Here is a 20,906-nt window from a genome sequence, read left to right on the forward strand (position 1 = left end):
AGGGGCTAAAAGTAAAATGGATGTTTTCTCTTAGTCATCAACAGCATTTTCAGTCAATTACAACTAAAAATCAGTGAACTTCTAAAAAATAAACTATTTACTTTCTGCAAGTATATGATTTTTCTTCCCATAGATCGCTTTCCCCCTATGTATAGTACTTTTTTTTGATAAATCTTCAGTTTTCAGATTGCATACATCATAAAATTCCATCAAAACTGTACTTTTAGAAAGCATCACCACAAAGTCTCTTGCATTTTAGTCTAGGCATAAAAATGAATTGTCTCCTGAAAACACTTAGTATTGTAGATACCCATTTTGAATGTTGCCAATTTATACGATATACATGCTGCAATGAAAAGGAAAGAGTATTTAGTGTTTGTTTCTTAGGTTTCAGTTAAAGTTTTTAACCTCTAGCTGCAATCACCAGTATTTTGCTGTTGCTGACATTAAATTCTAACCCACAAAAATTTTTATTTGGCTCAAGTCAGAATTCCAAAAATGGCATCAAATAATAAATCATTACAATTGCAAAAGTAAATGCTTAGCAGATATTACTGAAATGCTCTGAAGAGGTTTCTTAGTCCTAAATTGTGTATAATCTATTTTGAACTGTCAAAAATGTATTTGTTTTCACCACAGTTATGTGAATCCCAGAGATGTGAACAAATTTTCTTTGCTGAGCATGCAAATTTTAGATGACTGAAGGTTACTTAACACATTAAGTAATTTTTCACTCCAGCATACAAGCCTTTATTAGCCAAAAGCCTGGGGGCTTCACACTCCACAAGCAAAGATGTGAAACACAAAAGCAAACATGATCAGTTATGGGATAAGTACATGCACAATATCCAGAGGCTGATGTCAGCTTTCAAACTCAAGGAAATTTGTACTGCAGATTGAACAGCAACTTGTTCATTTAGGCTTTTTTTCCCCCTAGTATTCGAATACACAAAGCAGTTGTCAAATACAGCTTCATAAACCCAGCACATTAAACTCTTCAGGCTTGTAATCCTAATTCCCTAATTACCTGCACTGGAATTGTCAGCAGTGTGAGATGTGTAGCATCCCTACTAGTCTGTACATATTGCTCCTGTTCCAAGTTGGACACTCCTGGAGTTCCTCCCATGGACCTCTGCACATGGAGCATAGGGTGAAATGGAAAAAGGGCTTGTGAGATGGTGCAGGAAATCCAATTAAACCACAGAAGCAGCAAAATTTTGAACAGATTGAAGTATTATTTCACATATTTCAGGAAAAAAAATGCATTGGTAGAACTCTACTAGTGTTTTGCACCTTGAAGTTTTGTTATTTGCTGTTTCAAAATTAGGACTCTAAAGTTTAATTGCCTTACAAAATCTCTCTAGCCACACTTGGAACAGCAACTACACTGAGGACTGGTCTGCTATAGCTCAATTTGTTTTAACTGCTGGAGCATCCTTCTATTTGTCTGACTATACATCGGTTCTTCTTTATGGAAGGATACCAAATCTGATTTCACCTTTCCAAATGAGACAAAATAATTTTTTTAGCATCTGTCCTCCAGGTGTCTGGTTTTAGAGCATGACACGAGGGATCAATATTCTTAGTTTTCCTGATGATTCAATTGAAACATAATGCATGAGTCACTGAAGATGTGTTCTATTAAGTAAGTGCCCCAAGGTGAAGCAGACAGGTCAGATCTTTGGAGGTTTTGGTAACTGTGTTCGTGGTATCAACATAGTTTAATAAAGCTCATGTTAATTGATATATTTTCTCTGTAATTATTCCTTCCAGTCATAGGACAAGCAGTTTACCCTCAGAGAGTGTCACACACTGGTATCAAAATAAAGTATTTTACCCACTACATAAATTAATTAGTAGCAACAAAAGCCATAGCCTATCTAGAATAAATGGCATTAGGTGTAATTACAAAGTAAACAAAGCTTGTCCCTAAATTCTTTGAGCCTATGTACACTTGCATTACAACAACTCTATTGGGCAGTAACCTATTTGCCTAGTAATTGTGACTCATGCAAGCACTATAACTACACTGATTAATTTTCCTTACAAGCTCTGTGGTAGGCTAATTAAATGATCCATTCTAAATAATGACAGCCTTTTACAAGTAGCCCTGCAGGAACTGAACTGTTACTTCAAAAGGCATGAGCCAAAGAGAAAGTAATGAAGGTGAACCATAGAAAAACCTCTTGGAAATATGTATTTATACAGAGAATACATAGAAACTCATTTTAATTTTTAAAATGTCATACTAGTAAGTATTTGCATGTGTTGGTTACTGATATACTGTCTCATGCAGTAAAACAGCTACCGAAACATTAAGGTCAAATGAAATGTGCCTGATATTCCATGGTAAAGCACCAAAAGGTTGTGGCACTGCAATATCTTGCTAAATAACTCAGTTTGCAATTGGGGAATTCATAAATGAACTTTAAGCAAGTTACCCAAACTCATCTCTATGTACTTCCTTGGCAAGGTGACTGCAAACTCAAATGCAAACACTCCTGCTTATGAACTGCTCTACAGCTTCTTTCTCTAACATTTGGCCCTTCAGACTCAGAGGCTCTTGATTTGCAAATAAGATTTTAAAAGTACTTTACTTCATCAAAATCACAAATACCTCAGCTAAAAGTGATTTAGAATAATACACATGAGATTGATTCATATTGCCAAACATTCTGCTGCTAGAGACAAAACATGAACTGGTAGACAGCTTAGGTAATAGGAAACAGGGTCAAGAGAAAAAATTTTGAAACCTCATTTGAGACCATCATTGTGAAAAAGTCAAGAGAAGGGTCAGTTTTAGTAAACTCTTCTTCAGTGCCAAATAAGAATATAGAAAGAAAAGAAAGAAAGAAAAGGGGAAGCTCTTAGGCAATGGTGAATCCAAGTGAATCAACTAGCAGTCAATAATGAGACCATGTCATCTTCAGGACGTACATGAGAGGTACCAAATGATCTTCTTCCTTTATTTCTACTGTCCTGTGATGTTGGCAATAAGGATAACTGAACATACAAAGGAGCATTTCACACTGAATAAAATACTTCCGTAGGTTGTTGGGAAATAGGTTGTTAGTCATGCACCCCTTGGCCATTATGAAAGGTATTTTTCAGATGACTCAGGACTGTGCTTCCTGAGGGTAGCTGAAGCCTCACACAGCCCCCATCAGAACATTCAAGATCCTGCTTTTCACTTATTTTCCCTGCAATGTGGAGTGACTGTGACGTTATCATGACGTAAACCAGATGCAGAGGTGAGGGCATGCACTCCATGACATCCAGCCTTCACCCCTCCATTGCTTTATTCTTATGATTTATGTGGGTGAAGTACATTTCACCCTCATCCAATAAAATTTGTATTCAACCTGAATAAAACCACCTGCTCAAATTTGTATGCATCTGGCTAACCATGGAAAGCATCTATCGAAGTTTGGTGCCTTCCACTTGATGAGTCCTACTGTCCAATGAGTGATCTCTGAATATTACTGAATTGTTATTTAAAATTTAAAAATCTAAAAACCATTCTAAACCACAGTTCCTTAAAATACTCTTGTGCCAGTCAGTGTTTTTGGCACACTAGGAAGTGTCATCATCCTCTGAAAAATCTCAAATATAGAAAAGTCTAATTAAGGTAACCCAATTCTTTACACAGTTTGAAAAGTTTCGAATATAGGAGCTGATACTGGAGACAGCAGTATGGAAAATGAAGATGAAACTTTTAAAATTTGAAAAGTTATTTCTCCAGTAGTTGAGATGTTATCAATGACTCTGTGAGCACACGTAATATAATTACATGAGAGCCAAACTAGCTTTATTCAAACAGATTTTAACTAGAACTTCTGCTATTGCAAGATATCTAGCTTCAATATGAGGATAATACAGATATATGAAGTAGCAGAACTTTACACACCTAACTGTGTAGAAAGAAATGGATTTGTATTTTATCAGTATTTAAATATTTTGGCTTGGCTTTTTTTTCCCCTATCAGGCTACAGCAGTTGAGTGTCTATTTTAATTTTCTATCTGAAATCTTTATTTGTCCCTTAGCTGATTTCTCGTTCTCCTTCTCTTCCAGATTAGTAGTTATGCAGTGAAGTATCATAAAATACTTGTTTCAGCCTAGCTCTTCTCTCATTGCTTTTTCTCTCTTACTTTTTTCACCACACAACTAATTTGGACTCAGAAAATTTCTACTGTTATTTCAGACTTATGAGAGTGATTAACTCCTACTCAACCCAAATGAGCAGTGAGAACCACGATATCATCTCATTTCCACCTGAGACAAACCACCATATCATCTCATTTCCACCTGGGACAGTCTTCAAAGGAAAACACGGGTAGTGTATATCCAGACAGAGAAAGGAAATTAATTAAAGAAATAGATAATTAAAGTGGCATTTGCTGTTCTGGCAATTGGCATTTTAGGGCTATGTAAAAAATAAATAACCGGAAACTACGTGCACTTATTACATTAATCAGATACTTTGGGAAATATATAGATATTGAATTTACTCTATCCAATCACAATATGCTAATTGAGAAAGTGTAAGAATCAGGGAACAGATACTAGAAAGCCTTCTGTAGCATTGCTTGTGACATGGATTTCCACAGAAGTCATATTGTATCCTCTGCGGGGAAAGGGTGAATGAATATCAGAATAAATTATATTCTTGTTTTCCCTAGCTACAAAAGCAATACAGACCTTTAAACCTCAGTGAAAACAGTGTTTTGACTTTTATGATGCAATTTCTTTGGTCTTATGTTAGACAAAATGTATATTATGTAGTCTCAACCCGAATGCAGTGTTAGCTGAGTACATGGGGGAATTCTGGGGGAATTTCATCTGAAACACAGGCATCTCCACACATCTAAAACTAAATTAAGTTATTCCTGTTAGTCAAAGAGAATTTCTATTCTAGAGCAAGCTTCCTGAGAAACATGTCCCTTGTTATACATTCATGTCACTCAAATACAGACACAAAAAATTCAACAGGCTTCTCACTTTCACCAGTTTTCTATCAGTTTTCATATTTGGACTAACTGCTACTAATTCAATTAACTGAAGATAAGAAAAAAAGAAAGCATAATGGGATTTAAAAGTAATTCCTTATTTACGATTAAGGTCTGGTATGATTCTGAGTGCTACACAAAGCTGAGCCCAAAGTTAGAAAGATGTCCTCTGTAAATGAAGGTATTTCAGTGACAAAAGCCTGCTGTGAGTAAATGGGATGATAGTCACACTCTTTCTGTGCCATCATTAGAGACCAGCACAGGTACTGACTGGCAAAGGAACTAGAAAACCAAAGCCAGAATAGAACATTTCTGACAGGTCAAAACCAAAACGTCCTGTCCTGGATTTTGATCTGAAAAATCATTTCATCTTTCCTTTTTCCTATGTATAAAAAATAAATAATCTCCAGTTATTTCTAACTGGGGCAGTGTTGATGCACCATCACTTTCAAATAGCACTCACCATCACAAATGGCTCAACTATGAGTGTGGGGAGACCTCATCCTTTCTAAACATGATTAGCCAAGGTCACTGTAGAAAAAACAGTATTGCTCTAAGGGCAAAGATGAGAGGAGTTTTAGTCTGAAAAAATTTAGTGCATGTTTTACTGCCATGGAAATCATGGAGCCACTGCTCCCCACTGTGCCATTCCGTGATTTAGAAATCCTTCAACCAGACAAAACCTGCCAAAAATATATCCATAGCTAAAACCCCCATGCCACATTTCCTGGACGCCAGGAAGAAAGAGAAGATCTGTTTACCATCCTTGCTGAAAGGGTAACATCTCGTTTATGTCCTGAAGTTTGCTATCTCAAAAGCCAACAATAATTGACCATGTGTGGGACTGAAATACAGAGCCTGTGTTGCTTGAGAGATCCCAGTGATGAATTATCAGCCCTTAAAAACTCTAGTGCAGGCCTTTACAGACAGCCTTCTGAACAGCAGAGATTTACCTTGAATTCTGGGTGTTAATTTTTAACATTTTTATAAAAAAAAAAAACAGTCTTCATTTTCATTCTATTTGTTTCTTTGTTATTGGAAAGATTTACATTTACCTTTCCTGTGGTGAAGGTCACAAATGATGGATTAAGCATTAAAAATAACCAGAAAGCATAGCTGAAAGACAGAAAACATATTGAAATAATGGATCTTTTTTGTGTTGATTTTAAGATGAACATTTTATATTCATGATGAGTATTTCTTAAAAAGTAAATTCAAAGTCACATCATTACACGCAAAGAGAGCATTTAAATGAAATTTGTGGTACTTTGGCTAATGTACTAGGTATTTATAATTCCAGGCAAAATAAATTTTTAAATATAAGTTTCTTGGACCACTATTTGAATGTAATAGTAGTTATCTGAAAAGAAAAACAGAAAAAAGAAAAGAAAAGAAATCAAACATATATCCATGGTATTTCCAAGTTAAGTTGTAAGCAAGGCCTTATTCACTTGGTCATATTCAGCTTGAGCAATATCAATTTATGCAATCAGTAGGGAAAAAGAAATTAATCATGTTTAGAGTGAAGGCAATAGGAAAAGAATTTACATTTTAGGTCATTATCAAAAAGGCTAGGTAAGCTCTGACTTTTTCAGAAGATTGGCAATCAGTAGCTCTCCTAAACCATCAGATTTTCAGTATGTAGAGTTAGGCACTTCTGCATGTAACACAAATTTCAAATCTTATTTGCCCCTTCCCATACATGCTCTATTTTAGCTGCACTTTTCATGCTCTGCTGGGTCAAACCAACAATTCCCTGTGGTGCATGCAAGAATGAAGACACAGGCATGATGCAAACAGGGCCTTGAGAGTGGCAGATACACTTGAACATCTCAAATATCTCATCCACAAATGAGATGTCATCCTCAAACAACAGTCCCTCAGCAAGAAAACAGTGCCCAGAGGGAGTCATGGTTGTCACCATGCTGAAAGAGTTTTTGGGCACTGTGGCCTCAACCAGCTGCTTCACCAAAACACTCCTGGAGAATGAGAGACAAGGCAAGGGAGCAGGAAAGGGGGGCATAGTAACAATAGTAACTGAAACATTGCTCATGGTTCCTAAAATATCTCAGAAATGGAGGGATAGGATGCACAGGAGGCAGGAGGAGATGGGGGTTGATGCCTAGGTAGCCAGCAGTGCTGATGCAGCACAGCAAGGGATGTAGCTCTGTGCACAGAGTGACCAAACAAGAGGTGGTTGGGGCTCAAGGGCAGCAGAGGCAAATACTTGTAGCTCCATGAACAGTGGCTGAAGGGCTTTCTGTCAGAAAAGCTTCCAATAAACAACTTATCTAATGTGCAGAAAAACATGATTCTGAATTCCTTTTCAGGCAAAGAATGTGTGAAAAGACATTCAGCTGTGAACAGTCCCTCCACCTCAGCTCTTTAATCGTGTCACTGTAGTGCCTCAGGTTAACCAAATTATATTGCATGCCTGTGTCACTGAGTACACTTCCAGTGCTGTTTCAAAATCCCCACACATACTTATCACTTCAATCATACATCCTCCCAATAAGCAAATAACCCTGAAAAAGTATTCTGTCTTCCTGTTTTTTTCTCCCAGCGATTTTTTCTTTCTTACTGATAATACCACTGCACAGCTGGAGCCCATTAAATTGAACAGCAACACAGCCATTTGCAGACACCTTAGAAGTCCTCCTGCAATAAACAAACAAAAAAATTATAAAGGTATAAAAGCACTTCCACATAATGAGATTATAATGGGAAAAGATGAATAAACTCACTTATTTTTGTTCCTCTGGAATTAGCCAAGAATTGTTCATTCATGAATATTTGAATGTGATGTGATCCATCCACTCTTTTGTACATAAAAAGTTTTGTTTCAATTCCCCCTAGCAGCTAATGTTTGAGAGATCCAAAGCTTCCTATTAATGCTTTGTTCCAATCATTTGAATTAAAACAGTGTGGGCAGCTTTTTAGCACCTAGCCATCCTAACTAAATGTTGACTTCATTGGGCTATCAAATACCAAATTCATCATTAGATGTTTAGTACTCAATAATGAGCACAAAGAGAAGAAAAACCTTTTGTTTTTACCTAATGTTCATTTATTCTATAGGTTACTTTCCTTATGTACTTCAAAATTCTGTTTCCAGCAATTTGCCAATGGTAGGATTATAGGAAAAAGAGCACTTTTTGAATTTCTTTTTGTAAAGATTTCAGGCAAGGAAAATTTTATAAGCAATTTGTGGTATTATCATTAGCTTGTAAATTCTTCAAGGTTTACTCTAATGGGATCCTGATTTAGAAGAAGCTTTGAAGTAGAGCATTTTTTGGAAAGAGACATATCAAAAAGCTTCAAAATTCTATAACATGTTGGTTTTTCAAATTACAGAAAGAAATAAGAAAATTGATCAACACAGGCTTTTTAAACACAGACTATTCAAAAGCTGATTGACAGGAGACAACTAAAGAAAACAAATCTATTCTCTCCCAGTCATTTCTTTTTAAAGTGGTATTGTTTTCTGCTTTAGCAACTGCTTTTCAGAGGCATGCTGAAAGAAGAAAACTCTGCATGACTTTCTCTATGTCCCTAGGAGTTTCACCCTTTCATACCCTTCTATCCTTCCACCCATCCAAATGATCCAAATCAGGGAGTTTCAAACTTGAAAAGGGTTGAAAGAGTTGATCTGGCTCTTTGAGCATCACTTATTATGATGAATGCTTAATGGAGGATGGTCACAAATTTGAAAATGTAACTGTGTCATAATACACACAAATTCTGCAAAATAACCTTACATTGCAAAGAGAGAGCTGATTCTGACCAGGCATATGGAGAAATTGTGGATAATGAGTTTATTTCATTTTCCACTGTTTTCTTACTGTTGAAGTCAACAGGTTTATAGCATTTCTGGTGTTATTTACCAAAAATACAAGAGATCAATCAGAATGCACTCAACATAGACTTTCCTGGACAGCCTTATTTCTCAGGGTCAGCTTAGGTCAAGAGGAGAAAAGGCCAGAAAAGAAAAGATCAGGAGTCAGATATAGAGCTGAACCAGGAATTCTCTTATGAGTGACTGTGGCTAACCTTAAATACCTCTGGTTCTAGCACTGTACTTCTAATAAAGATACACAATTTTCATTGACATTGACGCATTCATAACATTTAAAGTATAGAGTTCTTCTGAAAAAATTTCAGAAAGCACAAAGGCTCAATTTGATGGTCTTGTGCTATTAGATACAGTAACCACCAAAGGAAAAGGGGAAAAGAGATTAGAGTGTTTTGCTCATTAATCATATCAAATTTACTTTTATTATTTTCTCATTTGCATTTTATATGGACATGGAATCTCAACTGAGCTTTTCAAACTGCATTTACATTAAAGTATCAGTAACAACTCTGTAAAGGCAGTCCTGATTCAGATAGAAGTGAAAATTATGTGTTTCAAGTGCAGTTCCCAGATGCATGACAGTGTTTATAGCTTGTGGCTAAATTATCATGTAAATAATATTTTAGATTCTCTTATTTTCAATAGGTCTATGATTTTCCCAATTCTGGCACTGCAGTTATTAAATCTGCCATTGTTATAATAATTTTGTCTTTGCATAAGCTTCCATATTGCTAAGCAAGATGCTTTTGCCATCTTTGTGGCCAGTGATTTTCATTCCATATGCTAGGTAAATCATGGGTTTTCCCAGCTGATCTTCACTTGAAAGGAAAAACTGTAAAGTTGTAACAGTAGGAGTAAAAAATAATTCATTCTCCTTTAAAAAAGAGATGAAAACAAAATAACTGAATAATTTTTTCAAACTATGGGCAGTGTTACACAGGGAAATGGAGAGAGCCTTATAAAGAATAGGAGAAGAAATCTTTCAGAATTTAACATACAGAAAGCTCCTCCTTTGGTTATTTATCATAAATGCACTATTCCTTCTGGCTTCACTTTCCAACCAAACAGCAGTTTGTTGTCTGGAGAGATGTGCTTTTCAAGGAAAAAAATCACAAAATCCTCCACGATTAGTAAAACGTTTAAAAAACCCCATTAAAATAACACTAATAATGATGTAAGTTTATAACAGAAACCCTGGTATTCATAACTACTTCTCCAGTTGATTAAACAACTCATTGATTAGGTGTTTCTGCTGCATGTTGCTTCATTTAAAATCCTGAAAGGTAATCCATTCTTGTGCCTTGTTCAAAGCTGAAATCACTTATCCCTCCAGATAAAACATCCCAGCAGAAGTTCTGCTTGGATATTTTAAGGTTCATCTGTACAGCAATTAAATTATGAGGAAAATCACACCATATTTCAAGGTCCAAAACTCTCTAAAGATTTCTAGACCTAGAGGAGAGTCTCTAAAAGACTAGGAAACAAAACGAAATTCAGCAGTAATATTAAAATTAGAACTATAAATTTAAGCATCAGTTGAGAAAACTCTACCAAGTGCAAGACGCTAACTTAGGAATGATTTGACAAATACAAGTAGAGAAACCATAAATGTTGCAGTAATTAAAACAAAAATTCATTAAAATATGAATTACCATTTTTATTACTTTCTTTTTGTCACGGTGTTTGAAATTGTTTTTAAAAGTGTCAAACTGCAAGGGATTTGCTAAACATTCCCTCCACCACAAGTGAAGTTACAGGTGATATGGGACTGGGATTGATGCTTCTGTGCTCTCACCTGCCACTGTCACTCAGATGGTGATGAAAGACAGCAGGAGCAGGGAAGACATCGGGGAAGGGAGAAACTAAGCATGACAAAGTGTCACACTAAATGTGACATTCGGAGAGGCCAAGTTGATACAGCTTGATGAGGTGGTGCTTGATATCTCAGTCACCCATACCAGGGACTAGGTGAGGAGCTGCTGCAGCTCCTCTGTAGCCTGCATGCCCACAGCTTTCCTGTGTGGAGAAAAAAAAAGGAGGAAAAAAGTGGAATGATGTTTGTCACCAGCTTTCAGTATGGGACATTTGTTACCTGGGACATTCTGGCCACTGGGCAGAGTTCAGCCACAGCCAAAGGGCAGTGGGACTGGGATGTATCCCATTTTAACTGGAGACCACATGAGAAGTCCTGCAGTTTCACCTCACCATGGGACAGGCTGCTTTATCTGACCTATTTCATGAGTTCGCAAGACTGCAATCAAAAAGTTTGCAAAAAGAACCTCCATCAGTGTGAGAGGCACTGAGGTAAAGTTCCTGACCTATATTCCCATAAGAATGGAACACAACAGCTAGGTTGATGTGCTATAAAACCCTTTCAGCAAAAGCATGGAAGTGCAAGTTTTACTTTGGCAAAGTATTCTTGTGCTTCCTAATTATGATATAATTTTTTTCAGTTAGATCTTGCATGGGAAGCATATTAAGTTGCCATTATAGGCTACAATTTATCATGATTGTTAAAAATGAGATATTCAGATTGTGTTTGGTCATTAATCATGGTCAGTAGTATAACAAATAAATAGAGTGTAATGCATCTTGAGAATCTATGAAGAATAATTAATCTGAATTGCCAGAAAAAAAGTACAGATGAACAATTAAATAGAAAAGCAAAACATAAACAGATAAATACCATAAACCCTATGAAATATATTTCTGAAATATTGATTGATGTCGGTGTATCCTTGCTTTTGCCCAGAACATTTACAGATATATTATTGAAAACTCTCCCAAGAAAAGAATACCAAATAAGATATCTAACATTGCATTCAGGCATTTGTACTTGAATTCCTTGTGCAAATTTCACTGAAGGCTTATTTTATCTTCTCTAGACTTGAAATAAAAGTATGTGGTGTGTTTAAGTAATACTTATTAAAGTACTTTAACGTCTTCTGCTGAAAGACTGCAACAGGTTGGGCATGAAGACACTGAGCCTCTAGGTTGGCAGAATAGGTAAACGAGGATGTTACTGCTTCCTTAACATTTAACTGAACTATAAAGTGAGTAAGAAAACTTCCCACAACACTGAGGAAACCACTGGATTGGGAATATTGGGAAAGTTTCCTTGAAAATTTCTCAGCCTCCTCCTCTGGTAACTGGATAAGTAGAGAAGTTAGATATCCATATACTTACCTGGGGAAAGAGACAATGGAAGTAGGATTTACTCCATTTTGGCTAAAAAAAGGTTTCATCTTAAAAAGGAGACCAAACCCCAGTAAAAACACCTTTTTTCCATCTTCCAAGGAATCCAATCAGTGCCTGCAATAAAAACAATTCACCACAGCTTAAAAGAGCTCCTCCATGGTCTGAGGCAAAAATCCCAAGGGTCCCCACATTTTCCATGCCCACTAAATAGACATTCCACAAAAGCCTGGAGGACATCCAAGGTCTGACTGACAACATATTGATTATTGCAATGGGCTGAAGATCACAGGAGGAAACTTCCAGAATGCAGAGGACAGTGTGGTTATTTAAAGCTCAATATATTGGGAAGTAGAGGCTGATTCAAGAGGGTTCTCTTCTCTCATTTTGAAAATGAGAAAAACAGTAAATATTCTGAGGTTCAAATCTTCCTTCTCAAAGTTTGGTAGTTATTATCTCATCTAGAAAAAACTATGCTACTCCAATTTTAAACTTTAAGCACTGTTGCCTTTGGTAAAAGGTATATTTCCAAAGGCAGAGCCCATTCTCAGATGATTTTTACTATTGCACTGCAATATTTATAAAATAAAATTCTCAGGCAATCTGAAAAAAATCTGAGTAAAATGATCACTAAAGGAATGGGGGCCTCTTACAATTTTGTCTTCCATATTCATTTAAAGTAGGAGTATGCTGTACAAATTCCTGTTAGTTTTATTCAAGGGAGGAGGGAAGAGGCAGGGAAACATGGTGCTGAGAACAAAGAGGAACTACAGAATTTGTCACCTAAACTGCAGTTTATATATATGTGTGAGAAAAATTAATGGAATTGTTCACTTAGGGCTAATTCACTGCAAAATTCAGATTTCTCACATGTGTGCACGAGGCAAAATAAGAATTAGCAAAAACATATAGCTCTTATTTGTCTACAGCTTTGCCTATAGCTTGCTAAGGTTTAACTTTCTGTGAAAGCTCATTTCAAAAGACACAAAAAATACTATGCAGAATGATATATATATGTATATATATATGTACACACTATATATATATATAAAATATATGTACACACTATCTATAGCTCTTCAGTGTGCAAGGTTTTTTTTTAAACATATTCTCAATAACATGAAAACTGCTTACCCTTTGAAAACTGTAATTATCTTCCAAACAATTACTGAAACTTTGTTCAAAAGCCAGTGTTAACTGGTGACAGCTATTTCTTTGGACCAAGAGAAAAAGTTGCTATATACATCAAGGTTTTCTAGTCTATTTTTTGATATATACATTCTCATTTTGGTCCTCATTGCTAGAAAAAAAGCAAGCATAGGTGGGTCCCTTAAAACTCAAGGTTCTGGGGGTACTAGAAAAAACTCCAACCACCCAATATTTGTGAATAGTTGCAGACTACACTTTTGTGACCAATTTAAGTGAATGCAGCTACCGTGGGAAGTTGACATCTTGATTTAAAGAAATAACATAGCGCCTGAAAGTACAATTCCCTACAAAGGAAGCAAAGTCCATCCCTTTAAGAAGAGAATTTGCTCCAGACTTCTGTTTAGGAGATTTTGCACTGAAACATATTTTTGTAGCTACCATACAAGCACAAACATGAATCTGCTTTCTAAATGGTGATGAAATCTCTTTTTAAAGCATGTTTGTCTTTTTAAATTGTACCCAATGGGAAACAATGCCAGGTAGAAGAAAAGAGAAGAGGGCATCAGCTAAGTATCAGGTGTTAATAAGTGGTGCTTTGCAGCAGCAGCTGTACCCCCATGAAAAAGTTGATGATAAAATGGCCAGCATTTCCAGTGAGAGAGAAAAAAAAGTTATCACCCCTCCAAGAATTGGGGGCCAGATGCTCAAATGCAGCACAATGTTTTTATTTCAGAAGAGAGTGTTGTAAAAACTGCTAATCAGGTGGGCTTATGCAGTTTAGGTTGTGCTATTGACTGTTTTATTGATGGATGTTATTAGTATGAACTTGTTCCACTGTAAATAAAGTCAGCCTGATAAAGATCAATACCAAAGGAATGGCTATCAATACAGGGGGAAATTCTTAAAGGAAGTAGGAGGCTACTGTGAGTTTCACATTTATACAGCGTGTTATAAATATAGACTTAACAGGGAAGAAAACAAAGGGAAAAATTGTAATCCAGAATCAATATGGTTCCACGTATTCCCAGAACTCATTCTTTGAAAAATGTTTGGAGTTCATGGAGAGAAACATCCTGAAAGAACACAGAATCACCATAACCTGCACAAGCAACAGATGGGAGAAAATCCACCAAGTCAGCTTTGTACAGCAAGAGAAATCAAAAGGAATCCAAATTTAAGTGTGACTTTAATGAGTATCTGCAAACACAGCTCGGGGCAAGATTCAGAAGCCCCACATTCTCACTGGACATGAGAACAAGAGAAGCCACCTGGCACCCAAGCAATGCTCTTCTGCTCTCATTTCTCTTAAGAAAATTGCTTTGGGCAGAACTGATTGGGTTGGTCAGTAGTGGGAATATTCTGGACAAAAAGCAAGTTCCACTTGGTAGCCCAGACAAGAGAGTATAAATATGCAAAATCCATGTTCAGAAAAGGTAGGGCTAGCAGGGATGTGTGAAGGGATTGAGCACCCAGCCCAGGCAGCCCCTCCTTGTGGGACAACATGTTTTTAAGGTCACAGAGCCTGGGCAAGAATCTCACAGGGTTCCCTTCCACTCAGACTGTGATCAGTGACAGAAGCTTTCCAACACTTCAGTGCTGTTTTAGCCCAGCTCTTTCAGTCCAGCTCTATCCTTCACCTACACTCAGAAGTACTGATGTTAACACACGTGTTTGAAACGCCAGAACTTTTGACTGCAAGCGGTGAAAAGAAATATGAACTAACTCTAGTTTAAAACAAAAAGCAAAACACAATGAGCTTGAATGCATCATTCCTCCAAAATATCTTCAGAAAAACAGAGTTTAGGATGGATTTGTGTGCTTTACTTCTTCTGATTCCGGTTTATTTTTTTCCTTTTAACCTTGTGGTAACATTTGCCAAAGATATTCAAAGCAGATGATTTTACAGATGCTCCTGACAGAGCATAGGCCAACAAATAATATGGTTTACTGAAGCTACAAGCAGATACAGACATCTGTCATACACAGGACACTTTTCCTGCAACATTTTGCCAATAGCTGAAATATTGATTTTTCAGAAATATTCACCTATTCCCCCTCATATTTTGAAAGTGTCAGGGTGCTAGCAGCTGTTAAGATATTATTTTTAATATAAGCTGTGTCCTTGAACTGACAGATTCATTTGATAAGAACTCTTTCATTTCACTAGCTGATTTTTGCTATTAATGCTGTGAGAACAAAATGTTGGTGAATGAACAACAAAAACAGTAAAACTACCATCTGAACTAAACTATTCTTTGTCAGACATTCTGAGATATTGATCTGTCTGCCTTATAAGTAATTCATGCAGTTTAGTGCTGAACGAAATGTACAGTCTTAAGAAAATGTGCTGTAGGGCAGAACTTGCAGAATAATTAAAAACTTAAAATTACTTCCTTTAACACCTTCACTTTATCTTTAAAATAATGTTACATAACTTAATATTATCAAAACAAGAAATTTATATATAAAATTAGGAATGGGGACTTTTTGCATTAGAATTAGAACTGTGATAATTTCTCTTTATATCCTGAGTGATACTCTGCCTCTCCCTTTGACTTTCATATACAGCAGATAATTTAAAATAAGTAGACATAAAAGTAATAATGTAAAGACTGGTCCATTTCAATGTTCAAACACATCTGTGTTCAGAAAATGAGGACTCAGTTATTAATCTCATGAAATATGAGATTTTTCTATAAGCATGACATAGTCTGTTAAAAGTGTCCCTTTTCATACTAGCAGTCATTCAAATTCTTGTGTTGGATTTAAATATAACTGTAATCTCATCATTATGGACAGGAGGGGTGGAGCGGTCAAAGATGAAGATTGATGGAAAATTACCTTAGTGAGCTTTACAGATTGTTTAATCTCAGGAAAAAAATAGGTTAGAAGCTAAAGATCTGACAGAAATACATCTAATTTTTGGTTCAACCCCGCCCTTGACATTAACTTGGTTTTACCAATTCCTTAATTCTTCTGGTCTTCCAGTCAAAATACCTTTTAATTAAAAAACTATAAATGTGCCCTTTTGGCCATCTCTTAAATCTGCAATCCTCTTAGACTTCCCCTTAAAGGCCTAATCCCCTTAATTCCTTAGAGGAAAATGCTGTCTGGGAGAGCCTGTGGCGCAGTGCCCAGCAGAGCTGAGCTGCCTGCATGGACTCAGTGCCAGGTGGGCAGGAAGGAACTTTCTGATCCTTCCTCACCCAGGAGCAGCTGAGGGAAGCTGAAGGAGGTCCAGAATTCAGGAGCAGAAGCCTGGGCAGAGTGAGATTGCTGCTTTTTTGTGCAGCATGAGCAGCTCCTCTCCACCTTAGTGCAATTATTAAACACAGTTATGTGACTCAGGCAGGGGACAAGGATAGGTTGATCAATTGCTGGAGTATAAAACAACAGATCTTTTCTCTCATGCACCACCTTTTTAGTAACAATTATACCAGCTGGATCCTTCACACAGACAGACATATGAATCTCCAATAGCTGAGTCTTTGGATTTTAATTTTCATTACAAACTTTTAGTATCAATAGAAAACAAAAAGAGCCAAAAATCGTTGTTCAAAAGAACTGAGACAAAATATCTATGAGATATGCAAGACAAAACTGGATTTTCCTGAGAAGATTTCTTTTTTCCTGGCTTTGAAGAAAACACATTTGTACTTAACAGGGAGGGAAAAGGTTTTATACTGTGCCAAATAATTGTTCTTTCACAAAATTAAAAATCAAGATTACCAGCCAACCATATTTCTCAAACATGACATGTTCTCTACACCATATGCTCTGAAGAGAAATTCATTTAATTGTTTGGAACAAGGCCATATAGTTGTCAAATTCCAGAACTCCACCCAAAGTCATGTTATAGGTTTCTCCAAGGTGTGTGGCATTGCATTATGCTGTTTTCCATATTTGAATTACATTCCTTCTGCATCTCAGGATAGTCATTACCTAATCTCAGGAATCAATGAGAGCCAGAGAAGTGCTTCAGGGCTAAAAAAATGACAACACAGAATAAGGTCCTTAAATCATCCACATTAAATACTGAGAATTATTAAGAGGGTTGTTCACAATAGCCAGCCTGCTGGGATACCAAACCCAGCCAGAGTAAGGGAAATTATCTTTTAAAAGGTAATAGCTAAATTGCATGTTACAGAACACAAATAATTTCCTTGAGAATCCACATCCAAGCAGGGAGCCTGATGTCCAAAACTGAGCAACCACTTCTGAGCAAATCACCAGCCAATGAAGCAAAAATTTCTTTGCACTCTCAGAAGCATTCTAACCTGACCTTCTTGTTCCCAAGCAGCACAAGCATTTGGGACATACAGCAGACACCTAAACACTTGCCAAAGACACCTGAAGGAGCTTCAGCTTTTAAATGTGGACAGACAAAGCACAGTCAATGGGACAAAACAGAAGATAGTGGCCTCTGTGGAAATTCAGTTCACCTTTCACATGGCAGTCCAGGGATGCTGTCATGGCCATAGGTGCTAGGATACATTTATGAGTGATGGGAAAGGGCCTGTGGGCTTTTTTGCCCAGGCTGCTGACCGACTACTGCACAGTATCTGCCCGAAACAAGAACTTTCCCAGCTCTTTCAAGTGCTCACCATCTCTTTTTCTTCTCTTTTCACAATGACAATGAAATAACTATATTTTCAACCTTCAATCAAATGCTCACTAATCATCCTTTTGTCTTGTTGCCTTAGATAACAACCTTATTTGGATACAAGTGTGCTATTTAAAGAACAGAACAGCACTTTAAAAGCCTAGCAGCAATTCCTAGCACTCATGCTGCCTTTATCAAGGAATATCATGTACTAAGTTTTGCTCTGAGCTAGGCTGAAGTGAGATATATTTCAGTTCCAGACTTCTCTTTATATATTCAGGGATATTGCTGTCAGGGATACACTGCTGAAATTTAACAATATATATACTAAGTTAATTTACCTAGGCTTTAATTTGCTAGCACTATCTGCTAATGAAAAAATTCTCAAAAGAAACCCATGAATCTTTCAAAATATGTGCTTCTGCAAATCAACATACTGATAGTTACTGATATTTTTCTGAAAGAGAAGCTCAGGATTTAACTGTATGCCTTACATAATTGCTGCATAATTTGGCTCCTTTATCAAAACTCTATTTGTGTTGTAAAAAGTTTACACATAAACACATCAGAGGATATGTTTTCTCTGCCCAAATGACCTTTTGTGAATTACAGACCAGCACTATTCTTCTCTTCTCTGCTCATTGTATAGAAGCTTTTAAAAGCATTATAAATCATTAAAAGCTAATGGCTCCCATCAAGCTTTTTACCTTCAACACAGCTCTAAAAAAGGAAATTACACTATACTTTCTACTTATGATTGTCAGTTGAGATGCATTCATCTCTCTTTGTACCTTGTAGGTACTTCCAATAATTGCAACATCCAGCTTTCACTACCTTCAATATCTCTAAATATAATACATATTTGTGTTTATCTTAAAAATCTATGATTTTGAATGCTCATATTACCAAAACCAACTTCCTCACTGTACTCAGTACACCTCAAAGTAAGCCTACATAAATTCGGAGAAGGCAAGTTTCACTTGTAGCAACTGTGGGTCATTGCATCACAGCCACGAGATAGGCTCTTTACAAGAAAAGAGAAAAAGGGAATGGTGAGGACTAAGACAGGATAAAGATACATGATGTTACAGAGAAACTTTGCATTAAACAACACTGACAAGTTAACATTCCTTTACTGTCATAGAAGACTGTCCCTCTACTCTTGACTCCTTGCCAGCACTGTACATAAAGTCAATGACTGATGCCAGATAAATTACAGGTTTTCTAAGAAGAGACTGAATTCTGTTGTGTGTTTTCACAATTTCAAAAGGCTTCCAAAGAGTAGCTTTTCCTAGAGCTGTTGGTACTCTCAAGTACATACACATAAAAATACAAGAGTATATGTACTTCTGTGTATATACAAGAAATTTAGGAATGAAAGTGTCAATCACACCACTCATTTAAATTTGTATTCACATTTATACACATTGAACAGCATAATCAACCCTAAGACATTATTTTCCACTGTATTGAGTAACTCTCTTCTATGCTACAGCAATATAGAATTCTGTTCTCTGTCCAAAATGCCATGTTTTTTATAGGCAATTCCTGAAGAAATTCTGCATTAAGGATATCATTTGTGCTAATTCATTTACAATGACAACATCGAGAGAGAAGAGCAAGCTGGAAGGGAGATGTGCATCTTCAGCTGCCTATCAGCACAGCCACAGTTCTCTTTGGCATCACTACTGCTTTGATCACATGTAGGGATTTGTTTAGGCTCAAAACTGAAGAGAGAAAAACATTTTTGGCAGATTTAGTGTCTCTCCTCAGAGACAACGCAGCTACTATATATCACTGGCTAGAGGACCCATGTTATAATATTGATTTGGCTTAGGTAAATTAGTTATATTTGCATCAGAATGATCTGGATGAACACCTCTGTATTTTCTGGGGCTAAGAGATGTTAATTGCCATGAACTTCATAAACTGCAGTGCTCTTGGAGGTTGCACAGTCCAAACTATTTCCCTCCTCTCTCACTGTCCCAGAAATGCTCTCATTGAAACACTATTTCTAGGACAAAATACATTATAAATACAAACACATTTATCACTTAACATTAACTGCCTTAAATATGAATTCTAAAGGAACTGAAATACCGTGGAGATTTTAGTGTGTAGCTCTCTCTGCATGGGTCTCTGCTAGGAGGTTCTCAAGCCTTCCACTTTTTGCTCTTTGGGCTGGAAACACAGCACCTGATGCATAAACAGTGTCTGGGGCCATGAATTGTACCAAAAACTGATTAAAATATATAACAGCATGTCATGGCAGATCAGGGGCCTCTTAATTTCTTTTGATGTTCCAAGTCCCCAGAAAACATATGTGCTGGTGATTTGGACAACTGAAAGGATTCAAGGTTTAGAGGGTATCACAGAGGAAGAACAAGGAAGGGAACTAAATTTATGTATTTTAGGCAATAAGAGATTAAGGACACATAAAACTATATAAATAGTCTTCAAAGATCCAAGAAAATAATATCAAGGTAGGAAAAAAATGGGTACATTACCCAAGAGAGGTTAGCAAATATACTATCCCAAAACTATTAAGTCTAGGGTAGAGAGCAGAAAACAATGGCTAAATGAGATAGAAGAATGAAATACTCAAGTAGAGAAGACATGTAGCTGCACCAAAACCATAAGGAAAGAATGTAAAAAATTGCTTACAGATCCTCAATACAAATAAAATTTATATCAATACCAAGCTTTTATTCTCTTAAGGTGTTTAGGGTTGGGATCTTGTGGACCTAAGAAAGTTTTCCTGGCTTGCTGAGAGGTTCATATTCCTTATGTGAGATATGCAGAAGCCAGAAGTGCCAACAGTTATTTTTAATAATGTTTTCCTCTATCTTAAAGTTCCTGTATGTGACTACCTGGCAGCCTCTTTTGCTGGTTCACCTTTATGAGCAAATGTGGAAAATACTATCGAAGCATTTTAGAAGGAGGTGCAGAACAGAAATAAAATTAGAAAGGCAAAATCAAAATAATTTCACATTTGAATTCTGTGGTGATTGGACAGGTTAGAAGATGGGATTTTGTGGAAGATCCTCTGTAGGAGTGTGGTAGGAAGCTGGCTGCATCACAACTGAGTACAGAGAGGAC

General features: G+C 36.6%; 1 long non-coding RNA gene across 1 annotated transcript in view; it reads right to left on the reverse strand.

Moving 5' to 3' along the window:
- Nucleotides 1-264: 264 nt before the first annotated feature.
- Nucleotides 265-20,906, reverse strand: part of LOC146437740 (uncharacterized) — a 227,862-nt gene continuing 207,220 nt past the window's right edge. The window contains exons 5-9 of the long non-coding RNA XR_014851970.1: nt 12,047-12,172; nt 7,492-7,665; nt 6,063-6,123; nt 1,028-1,132; nt 265-346 (exon numbers count right to left, since the gene is read on the reverse strand). This is a non-coding gene — a long non-coding RNA (uncharacterized LOC146437740). The remainder of the gene's footprint in view (nt 347-1,027; nt 1,133-6,062; nt 6,124-7,491; nt 7,666-12,046; nt 12,173-20,906) is intronic.

This window comes from Lichenostomus cassidix, chromosome 4 (assembly GCF_008360975.1).
Source record: "Lichenostomus cassidix isolate B80296 chromosome 4, HeHo_3.0, whole genome shotgun sequence".
NCBI lineage: Eukaryota > Metazoa > Chordata > Aves > Passeriformes > Meliphagidae > Lichenostomus > Lichenostomus cassidix.